Source organism: Ahaetulla prasina, chromosome 1 (assembly GCF_028640845.1).
Source record: "Ahaetulla prasina isolate Xishuangbanna chromosome 1, ASM2864084v1, whole genome shotgun sequence".
Taxonomy (NCBI): Eukaryota; Metazoa; Chordata; class Lepidosauria; order Squamata; family Colubridae; genus Ahaetulla; species Ahaetulla prasina.
In genome coordinates this window covers 155,826,280-155,840,952 of record NC_080539.1, presented here as the reverse complement: position 1 = coordinate 155,840,952, position 14,673 = coordinate 155,826,280, and the positions used below count along the sequence as shown (strand labels likewise).

Below are 14,673 nucleotides of genomic sequence, written 5' to 3'. Positions count from 1 at the left end.
TTTGGATGACTGTCATAAAAGGATGTCACATTTCTCATCAGCCGTAACTGAAAGGAGGTATACCAGCCCAACAAATGAACATTTACAAGTTGTGTTCATTTAGCATCTGTATTGTTTAGCAACCATTCAGTTATGACAATAATATTACAATCAATAATTATATTTATGACCCTTGCAGATCCATTAGCAAGGGAAAGCTGAAGTAAGATCATAAGCAGAGTCATGATTTTACTTAGTGACTGCTTCATTTTAATGACTGAGTTGCCAGTTTCAGTTGTGGTTGCTAAACCATTTTACCCACCTCGGAAGGATGGAAGGCTGAGTCAGGCTTGAGCTGGTGAGATTTGAACTGCCAAATTACAGGCAGCCGGCAGGCAGCAGAAGTAGCCTGCAGTATTGCACTTTAACCACTGTGCCACCGTGGCTCATAAAGTTTAAGTCCCTGTTATGCTTCTCTCAATAAAATAATACAACAAGATGGCACAGCTTTCACTGTTAAAAAAATATCTTGCTATACTGTAATTAATAATGTTATGGCACTTAGTTTACTTGGCCTCTGTGCACCAAATCATTATTTCTGAATGTGGTCCAACAGATGCCTTAATTTCCGGTACAGTACACAGAATGTCAGAATCTATAACTCATTGATTAACAATTTGTTAGATTTGCGGGGGGAGGGGGAATCTTTTTATGTGCATGTGCTGCAGCAAAATCATTTTCACAAGTTTGATTCAAGTAGTTTATCTAGTTCACCTATATATCCTTATGGCTGTTGGAAAGTGGAAATTCAGCCTTGCTGTTGAATTGTGGATTACAACCACCGAAAAAGCAAGAAACAGTTTAATATATTTGCATCTTCACACAAAGCTACTGTACAAATAGTGGACTAAATTCACTGCTTTATCTTCCCCACAAACACAAAAGGTTAACAGGGTGCCTTTAAAAAATAACAATTTTTAAATGGCACAGGAGGTATGTTGCAAATATAAAAGCTTTAGAGCTCTGACAATAGAACTCTTTAGATGTGTGAAATGCCTCTCATAGCCACTATTACCTTAAATTATGCAAAACCAAAAGGTACTCTGAGTTTTGAGAACACAGATTCCTACACTCAGTTTTGTGGGGTTTTTTTTGGCATGGAATGTGAATTGTTGTCAGATGAGGGTAATTTGTTTCTAATATTTTTACACACATCATTTTCTGACTTATTCCCCAGAAAGTTGAGAATTGTAGGCTTCTTAAAATATGGTTCAATAAAGTTGTATAGGAATGCAAACAGTTCATAAATGAGATATTACACATACTTACATTTTAATATGTGTGGGACTGGGTCAAGGTCACAGCAAGCTGGTTTATTAAGCTAAATGAAAACGCGCAAAGTTGTGTAAAAGGTAGACTCCCATATTTTTAAAACTTCAGGATTATCCCCAATTCGTCTCCATTTCTGTTATAAAAATGCATTGATTGCTTCCCGTCTAAAATGCATCTAATTCTGCTTTACCATAAATCTCAAATATTGTTAAGAGCCTTAATATAGTAAACTTGGAAGACAATAAACCACCGCAATAACAGGCTTATACTTATATAGGAATTGATTTAAGCAGTTTTTCCTACTGCCAATTTTGTGATGGATTGCTTATAGCAGGGGTCTCCAACCTTGGTCCCTTTAAGACTTGTGGACTTCAACTCCCAGAGTCCCTCAGCCAGCAAAGCTGGCTGAGGAACTCTGGGAGTTGAAGTCCACAAGTCTTAAAGGGACCAAGGTTGGAGACCCCTGGCTTATAGCATCATGTCAGTGATAACTCTTAGTGAGTGATCTGATGGACAGAACTTCCACAGGATAATCTGTCCCCAACCTGAAACTTCAGGTGTTCCAGTAGTATTGCCTTCCTCTTGGATATCCTCTGCTCTTTCTTTCCAATTTTCCAATCATTAAAAAATTCTCAAGAGAACGAGGGCCAGCCCTGCATGGTAGGCCAGTTCATGAAACAGATAAGTAGAATTTGTAGAGATTCTCAGTCATCCAGGTCATGTTTGTCCCAAAGATGCTTTTTTCAGGAGGCAACTGGACTTTCTTATTTTTTCTTTTGAAGATGTTTCGCTTCTCATCCAAGAAGCTTCTTCAGCTCTGACAGGACGGTGGGTGTAATGTATTTTGAACTTCAAGAGGGAATTTTGGGCGGGAAAATTGCACGTTGCTGATTGGTTGAAGCCTCAGCCAAAAGAGTATTTAAAGAGGGGTTTTTGCCGGTTGTCTTTTGCTGGGTCACAATAAACTAAAGAGCTGTTGCCACTCGTTGGTCTCCTGCCTCTTCATTGCCCGAACTTAACATTGGCGACGAAGGTGGGATATTGAGGCAGTGAGATCAAAAGAAAGAGCTGAAGGAACCAGGAATTCCTTAACCCAGCCAGTTTGCGAAGGCGGAAAATAGCGATGTCCAGCTACACGCCGCCAGCGCCATTCGACCCAGCCAAGGAAAAATGGGGGTCGTACATGGCTCGTTTCGAGTGTTTCCTCGAAGCGAACGAACTACAGGGAGTCTCGGACAATCGGAAGCGAGCATACTTCCTGAGCCACTGCGGTCCAGAGGTCTTCGATACGGCGGAGTCACTCTCAGAACCAACGCCGGTACAATCGGTATCGTGGCAGACACTACAAACAACACTTCGAATGCACTACGCACCGGTACCCTCAAAGTTCGTCCAACGTTTCGAATTGAGGCAACAGGTACAGCGAGAAGGCAAATCAATAAGTGTGTACATGGCCGCATTGAGGAAAGCTGCAAACCACTGCGAGTACAGAGATTTGGAGGACTCCTTACTCGAACAGCTCATTTGTGGGGTCAGAGACATCAGACTACAAAGGCGGCTGCTGTCTAAAAGCAACCTGACTCTAGCGATAGCCCTGGACGAAGCCAGAGCTCATGAAATGTCCACCAAGGCGGCGGAGACCTTGCAAAAGCCAAACGCGCAGGGTGCCGGGACAAAGACTACACCGGTCCACAGCGAGGAAGTCCAGGCCGAATCGGAAGGTGAGGAAGAGGAAGAGGTCTTCCACACCGGGAGGCTGGAGAGAGGTGACCGGGACGAATGTGTGAGTTGTGGGGGGCAACACCAACGGCAAAACTGCAGATTCAAGGATGCGGTTTGTCGGCGGTGTGAAAAAAAAGGACACATAGCTCGGGCCTGCCGAGCCCCCCAACCTTCCCGCCAAAAATTCAAACCGACCAATCAGAGCGCGGGAGCAGCAAAGCGGCCAGGGATTGGTCCATTTAAAAAGGGCGCAAAGTTAAACCAGACCACTGTGAGAGTGGGCCACGCATCGACACGACTAGAGAAGAAGATATTTACCCAAGTCTACATTGAAGGGGTGCCGTGTCCCATGGAAGTAGACACTGGGTCGTCAATCACAATTATGTCCTGGGACACCATCGTGAGAGACTTGCCAGCGATCACTAAACGTCAGCTACAAAGCCAAAAGCTGAGGGTGCAGGACTACCAGGGAAATAGGATCCCTGTTCGAGGAGCTACAGCCGTCCAAGTCAAATATGGACAATTCATAAAGACCCTGCCGATCACCATAGTAAACGGAACTCTACCGAGTTTGCTAGGGTTGGACTGGTTCCGAGCTTTGGGTATGGGAGTGACCGGGGTCCACAGGAGCGACGTCATCCTCAGAGACGAACTACTGAAGGAGTTCGAGGACGTATTCAGGGATTGCCTGGGCAAGTACGTGGGGACCCCTATTTCTTTCAACCTCGACCCCCAAGTCGCCCCTATCCGGTTAAAGGCTAGGAGGGTCCCATTCGCCCTAAAACCTAAAATTGACCGAGAATTGGACAAGTTAGTAAGCCAGGGAATATTAGTCCCCGTCGACCATGCAAAATGGGAGACACCCATAGTAACACCAGTCAAACCGGACGGTTCGGTCCGAATTTGCGCTGACTACAAAGCAACGCTTAACAAAGCGTTGCAGAGAAGTGCATACCCCGTTCCAGTGGTGCAACATCTGCTACACTCATTAGGGCAAGGGCAGGTCTTCGCCAAACTTGATTTGGCCCAAGCCTACCAGCAGCTGCCTGTAGATAGCAGCACAGCTGAGGCGCAGACAATCATCACGCACCGTGGGGCTTTCAAATGTACGCGACTCCAGTTCGGAGTTAGCGTGGCCCCAGGGCTCTTCCAGAACCTAATGGAGCGATTATTACAGGGCCTGCCAGGAGTGGTACCATACTTCGACGATGTATTGGTATCAGCTGAAAACTTAGAGGAACTCGGGGTAAAACTAAGGAAGGTGTTGGGCATTTTTAGGTCAGCGGGGCTTAAGGTTAAGCTCAACAAATGCCATATTGGGGTGAAATCTGTAGAATTCCTAGGATACAGGATAGACAGGGAAGGGATCCACCCCACGGAGAGCAAGGTACGGGCCATTAGAAAGGCCCCAGCCCCCAAAAATAAAACAGAATTACAGGCATTCTTGGGGCTTGTTAATTTCTATGCGGTATTCTTGAAGAATAAAGCAACAGTAGCCGAACCGCTACATAAGTTGCTAGCAAAGAAAGCTGTGTGGTCCTGGGGCAGAGAAGAGGCTAGGGCATTTGAGGGGGTAAAAAACCTTTTGTCCAGCGATAGCCTCCTCATTCAGTACAATGGCACGTTGCCACTAGTACTAGTTTGCGACGCTTCACCATATGGGGTGGGGGCAGTGCTTAGCCACAGGTTACCGAATAGAACAGAAGCCCCTATAGCGTATTATTCCCGGACTATGTCCTCTGCAGAAAGGAACTACAGCCAGTTAGATAGGGAAGCATTGGCCATAGTCTCCGGGGTTAAGAAATTTCACGAATACTTATTCGGACAAAATTTCGAGATAGTCACGGACCACAGACCCCTTCTAGGGCTTTTAGTGGGTGACCGCCCAACGCCCGTGGCACTTTCTCCCAGGCTGACCCGATGGACTATTTTCCTAGCAGCATACTCCTACAAATTGCTCTACCGCCCAGGAAAAGACTTAGGGCATGCGGATGCTCTGAGCAGATGCCCTCTACCAGAGACAATTGAGGACCCCACCCCGGGGACACCCGTCTTACTAATTGACGTTTTGGACTCTGGCCCAGTCACATCCAAGCAGGTGGCTAGGGCATCATATAGAGACATTACAATTCGGACTGTGATCGGTTGGGTGCAAAGGGGTTGGCCCGCTGTGCCGGGCGAGCGTTTCAAAGACTGCGAAAAACCAATCAGAACTGTCTGTTCAAGGGGGGTGTCTGTTATGGGGGGATAGAGTAGTTATCCCAGAAAAATTACGTGAAAATGTGTTGGAACTGTTGCATGAGGGCACCCAGGGATTGTGCGGATGAAGAGTTTAGCGAGGAGTTATGTATGGTGGCCCTTAATGGATAAGGACATCAGCGACAGGGTAGGGAAATGCCAATCCTGCCAAGAATCGAGGTCGCTACCCCCTACAGCCCCAGTTAGAGAGTGGGAGAAACCCCAGGGGCCTTGGTCCAGGATTCACATAGATTTTGCGGGGCCGTTCCATGGGCAGACCTTTTTAATTGTGGTAGATGCCTACTCAAAATGGTTGGAAATAATCCTCATGAAAAACACAACGGCCGAAGCAGTAATCACAGTCCTAAGGCATCTATTCGTAACACACAGCCTGCCCGACACCCTAGTCTCTGACAACGGCCCGCAATTCACGGCAAATCAGTTTGAGGGGTATCTAGCGGGAGAGGGTATCAGACATGTCCTCTCGGCGCCTTTCCACCCGGCAACGAACGGACTTGCAGAACGTTTCGTTCGGAGCACCAAGGAAGCGCTATCTAGGATAAGTCCAGGTGACTGGCAAACAAAAATAGACACTTTCCTGGCCGTCCAACATAGGACCCCTTGTGTAACAACTGGCCGCAGCCCAGCAGAACTTTTAATGGGCAGGAAACTCAGGTGCCCGCTAGACCAACTAAACCCAACTTATACCCCAGACGGGTACAAGGGTATTCAAGGAAAAACCAGGGAAATGACAGTGGGTGACCTAGTATGGGCACACAACTATAGCGAGGGCCCAACATGGTTAAAAGGGGAAATTTTGGGCATAACCGGACCCAAATCATACGTAGTAGACATGGAGGACGGCCGGGTATGGAAACGCCACATAGACCAGCTAAGAAAACGTATACCAAACAAATTAGAAACCAAACAACCGGGCCCTGACTACCAATTGTTTGAATCTGCAGCTGACTGAAACCCGAGGCGAGCGGAGGACTTATCTGATTCCAATGAAGTCCAGCGACGCCAACCGGTTCCTCCTGAAGGCAACAGGAACGATTCAGCCAATAATCCAGGGCCGGACGGCCTAGAGGAGGAGCGGGGAGGAACAAACAGTCCCTCCGACCAGCTCGACTCTCTCCCAGAAAATGAACTGCGCAGGTCAGAAAGAGTTAGGAGACGCCCTGTCTACCTGCGTGACTACGTAGAGAGATAGCATGTAGATATTATGTAAATAGAGGTACAAAGCATTCTGGGAGGGAAGGAGTGTAATGTATTTTGAACTTCGAGAGGGAATTTTGGGCGGGAAAATTGCACGTTGCTGATTGGTTGAAGCCTCAGCCAAAAGAGTATTTAAAGAGGGGTTTTTGCCGGTTGTCTTTTGCTGGGTCACAATAAACTAAAGAGCTGTTGCCACTCGTTGGTCTCCTGCCTCTTCATTGCCCGAACTTAACAGTGGGGGAATGGAAGGATTTATATTCCTTGCAGACAGCAAGGATGAAGACCTTTTGAATGGTGTGGGAGTAGGAAGGGTTTTCCAGAGGAAAAATTGCAGACTACAGGAACCAGGAGCACTGCTCAGGTGACCCTGAGGACATAGCTGTCTGCAAGGAAAATAAATCCTTCCATTCCCTACTATTATGTCAGAGCTGAAGAAGCTTCTTGGATGAGAAATTTCCAGACAGAACAATTAATAAGTGGAACAACTTGCCTGCAGAAGTTGTAAATGCCCCAACACTGGAAATTTTTAAGTAGATGTTGGATAACCATTTGTCTGAAGTGGTTTAGGATTTCCTGCCTGGGCAGGGGGTTGGACTAGAAGACCTCCAAGGTCCCTTCCAACCCTATTGTTGTTGTTGTTATTATTATTATTATTAAGAGAAGCAAATCGTCTGCAAAAGAAAAAAACAAGAAAGTCCAGCTGCCTCCTGAAAAAACACCTTTGGGACAGATAAGTGGAATCCAACTAGAACTCAACTTACTGTTCTCAGGTCAAATTCTTTTTTTTTTCTTTTTTTCTCCTATTTATTTATTTATATTTATTCTTATTATTTGTTGGAAATAATACGTTATAGTGTTTGGATACAATGATATTAATTAAAATTATTAACAATCTAAAGTTTAGATAACAGAATATTAGAAATAAAGAAAAGAGAAGAAATATTTTATCAATTGCAATTTAGAATTATAAGCATAAAATTACATGACTTCGTGAGAAAGAGTATAATGTATTTGGTATTTGGTATTCAGTTTTCATTAATTTTACAAAAAAAAAACCAAACCCACAGGTAACTACATTTACATAAATCCAAGATACACACAGAGAAGAAAAATAAAAATAAAAAAATACCAAGAAGATCTACTGCAAATTGAAGAGACATGTATTATACATATGAAATTTTAATGTATACATAAACTATCCCAGATTTTTGTTAAACCATAAAATCCATCCAGGTTTGATAAGATTGTGGTTCCTGTCTCTGGCGCCTCATTAATTTAACTTCATAACTTTTTCTATTGCGGCAATTGAAAAGGACTTATTAATTCTCAACTTAGTTGTTATCTGGAGTTTTCCATTATTGCACAATTATTGATTTGGCTGCCAAGTTTTAATAAATAATAAGATTTTTTATTTTTAAGCTTATAATTTGGTCCTATAAATAACAGTAGCAAGCCTAGCTCTGGAGTGCATTTAATTTTTTGGTAAGTTATGGTGTTTATCTCTCCAACATCAATTTTACACCAAAAGTGTATAACTTTATTGTATGATGATCACAAACAAAAAACTGTTTTTTATGAGAATATATATGTGTGTGTGTATCTACACATACACAAACACACATATATACACACATACACATACATGCAGAATATATATATATGTAGGTCTTTGGTTATTCGGGTTTTCTCCCGCGTAAAATTGGAAGTGTCTTGGCGACGTTTCGACGAAGTCTCATTCGTCATCTTCAGGCTTCAGCTTTGTGCTTCTGGGAGCAATGTGTGATTGCAGCTGTTTCTTCCTTTTTAACTGCTAGTGAGGGTTTGAACTGATTGGGTGGGAGCTTGGCTGTGCTCTGATTGGATGGGTTTTTTTTTTGTGCTCTGATTGGCTGGGGGGGTGTCCTGTTTGGGTGGGGGCTTGGTTGTGCTCAGATTAATGTGAGTTGCAGGGGGATTTGAGCTGGTGAGTTGCATTGCTGTTGTTTGGCTTCGTGTTTGTGGTCGTGCTACATCTTCATAGTGGGTGTCTGTCTGCTGTATGTATGGATTGGAGGGGTTTGAAATGACTAATGTTGCAGCTGCGGTCTGGCTTCTGGTCCTTGGTCGTGCTTCCTGATCAGTGTGGGTTTGGGTCTGCTTTCTGGGTGGATGTGTGGTGGTGACATCCTGTGTGGACCTCGTGAGTGTGGGTCTGGTGTCATTCCTCGTGTTAGGGACTCGTTTGTCAATAAGGGCGGGTTTCCAAATGGCTGGTAGGCGGGAGGTATCATCTCGTTTGTTCATGCTGTGTGGGCGTTTTTCTATCTCGATGGCTTCTCTGATTATTCTGTTGTTAAAGTGTTCAGTTTTGGCGATAGTTTGGCGATAGATATTGTCTTTTTAAAGTCAATATCGTGTCCTGTGGCTTTAAGGTGTTGGACCAGGGAAGAAGTTGGTTCCTCTTTTTTGACTGAGTTCTTGTGTTCTTCAATGCGTGCACTTATTCTTCTGTTGGTTTGTCCGATGTATGTGGTGGGGCAGGCGGTGCATGGGATTTCATATACTCCTTGATTTTCTAACTCAATTTTGTCTTTGGGGTTTCTTAGGATGGTGGATATTTTTTGGTTTGTGCAGAATGCTGTCTTGATGTTATGTTTGTGGAGGATCTTGCTGATTCTGTCTGTGGTGCCTTTTATATATGGGAGGAGGGCTGTGCCGTTTTCTTGTTCTCTGACTTGGATTTTAGTGGGGGGTTCTTTTTGGATTAGTTTGGTAATCTTATTTCTCTGGAATCCATTGGATGTTAGTACATTTGTGAGAGTGCACAGCCCTCCTCCCATATATAAAAGGCACCACAGACAGAATCAGCAAGATCAGCTAGAGTTCGTAATGCCTTGTTTACACAGGCTTGTGGTGGGACATAAACAGCAATTAAAAGAAATGAGGAAAATTCACGAGGCGAATAGTAAGGTTTGCAGTTAATAATTAGAGTCTCTAAATTGTTGTCACAGAATTTGTAAAATATATTAAAATCTTGACACCAGTTTCTATTAATATATAGGCATAAGCCTCCTCCTTTCTTTTTACCAGATGTTTCTGGAATCCTGTCTGATCGTTCAATCTGAAACCCTGGAATGTTCAGGCTGCTATTTTCAATTGATTCATTTAACCAGGTTTCAGAGAAGCATAGGACTTCTGAATTGCGAAAATCAGAATAGTATTTGTTTAAGAGGAGTATTTCATCCATCTTATTTGCAAGTGAGCGTATATTTGTTAGGAAAATTGAAGGCAGAGGAGTTTTAATGCGACTTCTTAATCTGTTTAAGATCTCAGATCGCTTACCTCTTTTCCTTCGTTTCCGTCATTTGGTTTTTTTAGTAATCCATGGCTCCGTGGGAATTGCCTCCTCTTGTGTTAGAATCTCCTCCGTGTTTGTAAAGACAGGTGGGGGTGAGATTAAAGAAAGCTGCTCCGTAAAGAAATGTTCCTTAATTTTTAGCAGATGGTCTCGTGAGTAGGAAATCCGTAGTGAGTCACAGAGAACAATTAGAAATAAAGAAACAATTAGAGAGTATTTCACCGAGGCAGCCTTCGTTGGCGCCATCTTGGAGAATTTTTATGCACACCCCTTACAGTCCTCTTAGGAATGGGGTGAGGTCAATAGTAGACAGTTTTTGGTTGAAGCTTTTTGGATTTTGGGAACAGACCACAGAGTCAGGTAGTGTATTCCAAGCATTAACAGCTTTGTTACTGAAGTCATATTTTCTGCAATCAAGATTGGAGCGGTTAACATTAAGCTTAAATCTGTTGTGTGCTCGTGTATTGTTGCAATTGAAGCTGAAGTAGTCTTTGACAGGAAGGACATTGTAATAGATGACTCTATGAGTTAAACTCAGGTCATGTCGAAGGCGGCGTAGTTCTAAATTTTCTAAACCCAGGATTTCAAGTCTTGGTGGCATAAGGTATTTTGTTGTATTCGGAAGAGTGGAGAACTCTTCTTGTAAAGTATTTCTGGACACGTTCAATTGAATTGATGTCAGAAATGTGGTATGGGTTCCAGCTTGGACCCTACCAATCATCAAACATTTTCTTTAAAGTAATCATCGGCTGCCCTCTAGTATACAGACTTCAAAGTTTTGTTATCAGTTTGCAATGTAAGCAAAAAGATTATTTTCCATCCAAGAGGTCCCTTTTAATTAACTTCAAAGTCTTTCTTTAATTCATATTCATCCGAAACCCTTGGTACATTTTTTGAAAAAAAGAACACTTTTTAAAATCAACAGAATATCAAGCTTTTTACTGTATATCATAAAAAAGAAAACTTTTACAAAATTGTAGCCATATTTTATTTTATTTTATTTTATTTATTTGCCAAGAAGTTTCTTCCTTTCAAAGATGGATTAAAGAGACACTTACCCTAGTGAAAACCAAATTTACCATTCTGGAAATTTTTCAATCTTAATAAATCAGCACACAAAAAAGCGCCAAAATTATTAAGAAAATGAGGTTCAGTTGAATTGTAAGTCTCCAATGAAAGGCTGCATTCATGACTCTGAGCACAATGGAAGGTTCGTTTCAACAGTTAACCCACCCAAAACTGCTGTCTGGAATACATAGGGGTAATTTCATGTTCTCTTGTCCCAAAGGTGATTTTTTTTTTCCAGGAGGCAACTGGACATTCTTGGTTTTTTCTTTGAAGACATTTCACTTCTCATCCAAGAAGCTTCTTCAGCTCTGACTGGATGGTGGAGAATGGAAGGATTTTTATTCCTTGCAGAGAGCTGGTCATTTGCATCCTTTTAGAGAGTCGTTGAGGCCACCTGGAAGTTTATCTGTGTCCTCAGGGTCACCTGAGTAATGCAAAGGAGTGTGGAGCCGCCTTGGAACTGATGAAAAGACTATGTTGTAGACTGGATAAGTGGTTGTTTTGTTTCATAAACGCATGGCACAAAATAGGAGAACAAACCCATCAGGACAAGATTCAGCTGTCCATCTTCATTTAAAAGACACAGGGCATTCTTTTGAAGACAGCAAAGTCCACATTTTGGACAGAGAGGACCGCTGGTTTGAAAGAGTGGTCAAAGAGGCCATCTATGTCAAAATTGAACAGCTCTCTCTCCACAGGAGGGGTGGGATACAACATCATGTATCTCCAGTCTACCACACAGTCCTTTCCACAATTCCAGTGTTGTAGAATGATGGGACACAAGCCAGCTCTTCAGTGAGGGAAAGGTTTAATGCGGAGGCTCAAACAGCAAAACACAGCAAAGGGTCTGAACCCAGATGGGCGTTCAGTGAGATATACCTTGTCTTGCGTATACATTTCCTGAGTAAGCATAATTCCATATATAGTTATATTCTAAACATTAGTATTTTGAGGAACTTGAAAAGTACATGTCAGACAGTTAGGGAGGTTACCATAATATGTTCAGATAAGATAACAGGATGTGGCTATCGAGGTCAGCATATTTTGGGTGTACACAGCATCTTGCTAACACAGCAGTTTTCTGACTAGCACCACAGTCTTGACCAAGGATTGAGGCCTAGTGATCAGAACCAAAGCCATGGCCTATTTTACCAAGAAGGCTCCACACCTATTTGCACCACTCAGGTGACCTTGATGACACAGATAAACCTCCATGTGGCCTCAATGACTCTCTAAAAGGATGCAAATGACCAACTATGTGCAACGAGTATAAATCCTTCCCTTCCCCACCATCCAGTCAGAGCTGAAGAAGGAGCTCAATGAGAAGCGAAATGTCTTCAAAGAAAAATCAGAAAGTCCAGTTGCCTCTTGAAAAAAGCACCTTTGGGACAACTATGACCCGGATGACTGAGAATCTCCAGAGAATTCATGATCTCTCCTTCATCCAGAGAGAATTTTTAGCAGTATAGATCAGATACTATATCAGTATAGATCCACCTGCCTTTCAGCCATGTGCCGCTCTCCAAGGAATGTCAGTTCATCCCTCCCCACCTGCAGTGACTCCATTTGCTTAAAAGTACTGAAAGGCTTTTGTGTAAAGTAGGCCTTTCCTCTCCTCCAAGAATGCAAGCAATCCTCTCAGAAGAGCTGGATGGAGCTAAGCAACAAGACTATTTTTCTTCCATTGGCCTGAATTGTGAAATAATAAAAGCAGTTGAAAACATCCTGGATATACAGTGTCATATTGCTTTAACATTTGCAAGACCTGATCAGCTGGACATTTTTGACATGTGGCAATGCACGAAGTGTGTTCTGTTTTAGCTATCAAAGGTTTGAGCAAAAAATGGGAACTAACATAAGCACTCAGAGTACTGAAATAGTATTCCCATATGTTTTTCTTTTGCACAACTTGGGCTATAAGGCTCGGTATGGTGTCTCATTTACAGGCAGATCACCTGCAGTGTTGGATACCATAAATCTCACACAGAGCAGAAAAGGGGCAAAGAAATAAAAGAAATAAAGAATTTATTATCTAGATCAGTGTCTGGACAGAGATTTGAGAAAGCTAGCAATTCATTTGCTGCATTCAGAAAAAAAAAGAACAAAGAAGTTTATTTATTTATTTATTTATTATTTAAATTTCTATACCGCCCTTCTCCCGAAGGACTCAGGGCGGTTCGCAGCCAAATAAAATACACAATAATATTACAATATAAACACAATTAAAATACAATTAAAAAACTTATTCAATTGGCCGAAATTAAAAATTTAGAATGAATAATAAAAACCCAATTAAAACCCATAAATTAAAAAAACTAACCCAGTCCTGCGCAGATGAATAAATGCGTTTTAAGCTCGCGACGAAAGGTTCGGAGGTCCAGAAGTTGACGGAGTCCCGGGGGGAGTTCGTTCCAGAGGGCGGGAGCCCCCACAGAGAAGGCCCTTCCCCTGGGCGTCGCCAGACGACACTGTCGCACCGACGGCACCCTTAATCAGTTAGGGGTACTTTGCTCTCTTTCAGAAATCAATGCCATTTAAATTTGCAATTAAACACCTGAAACTCATTGATTACAGCTGGAATTCAGCATGCCTACCTGCTGGATTGTAGAAATCAAAATGAAGCATTTGGTTGCCAGCAACAAACAGCCAAAGTTATAGTGAGAAAGTTTTAATAGCTATGCAACTTTGTAAATGAGCCCACCAATGAACTAAATAGTTCATGAGCTAAGACCATTTATTAATTAATGAATTTTATTTATTAGCTAATGTACTTTATTCATTCCATTTCTAAATCTCCACAACCAAATGACTCTAAGTAGTGTATAAAGGTACTAACAGTATACAAATGTACGAACAACATATATGTTTAATATCGCAGATACAAAACTTAAAAACAATAATTAGAGCAATATACATTCATGGTGTTCCTTCAATAAATTAAATTTAAAAAGGTTTCCAGGAGTGCACCCTTTCAACTTCCTTATGGAAGGACCATAATGCTGGGACTAATTTAGCTTCTCTGGTAAAGCTATTCCACAATATGAGGGGTGTAAATTCTTCTTTGGTCTCACCATATTAACTTTACAATAATGAGAAATTACAAGTAACTGAGTTCTTGTTTGATTATAAGTTCTAGGTGATATAAATGGTCCTGAAAGCATCATCTCGTATGTGAGCATTACATGAACAAATGGATGGCATCTCAATCTTATGGCCATGATTTTTGACACCCACCCAGATGCTCTGCCTTGGTGCCAAGTCATATAGACTGTTATAAGCTAAAACCAGCACTTTAAACTAAATCTGGAGATGTACTGACAACTGATGTAGGCTCATAGTACAGATGTTATGAGTTCATACCATCAGACCTGTGGACTGCTTCATTTTGTACTAACTGCAGTTCTGCTGGTTCATTGCAATAGTCTACATAATGATAGCAACATGAGATACTGCAATCAGGTCTTCCCATTCCTGGTTGAGTTGACAATTGCGTAACAACCCAAACTTGTCAAAGACGCCCCTGGCCACATACTTCACCTGCCAATCCATCAGGAGCTGTGAGTCCAGGAGGATCCTCATAGTATGTTTTCTCAGTGTTGCCGATTTGAAAGACATCACTGGAGCTGATAGAGAACCTTGCTGATTAAACAGTAGTTGTTATGACCCAGGGCAGGGCATGTAAGCATCACTGGAGATGCGAAGGATGGAATCCTCTTTTATTGAACCAACCTTCCCCCAAATCCCTACAATTCATGTAAGCCCAAGAGCAAGACTCTACC

The 14,673-nt window shown here is 42.4% G+C and overlaps 1 pseudogene; it reads left to right on the top strand.

Moving 5' to 3' along the window:
• LOC131196174 (uncharacterized protein K02A2.6-like) overlaps positions 1-5,779 on the top strand; it is a 28,296-nt pseudogene extending 22,517 nt beyond the window's left edge.
• Positions 5,780-14,673: the final 8,894 nt, after the last annotated feature.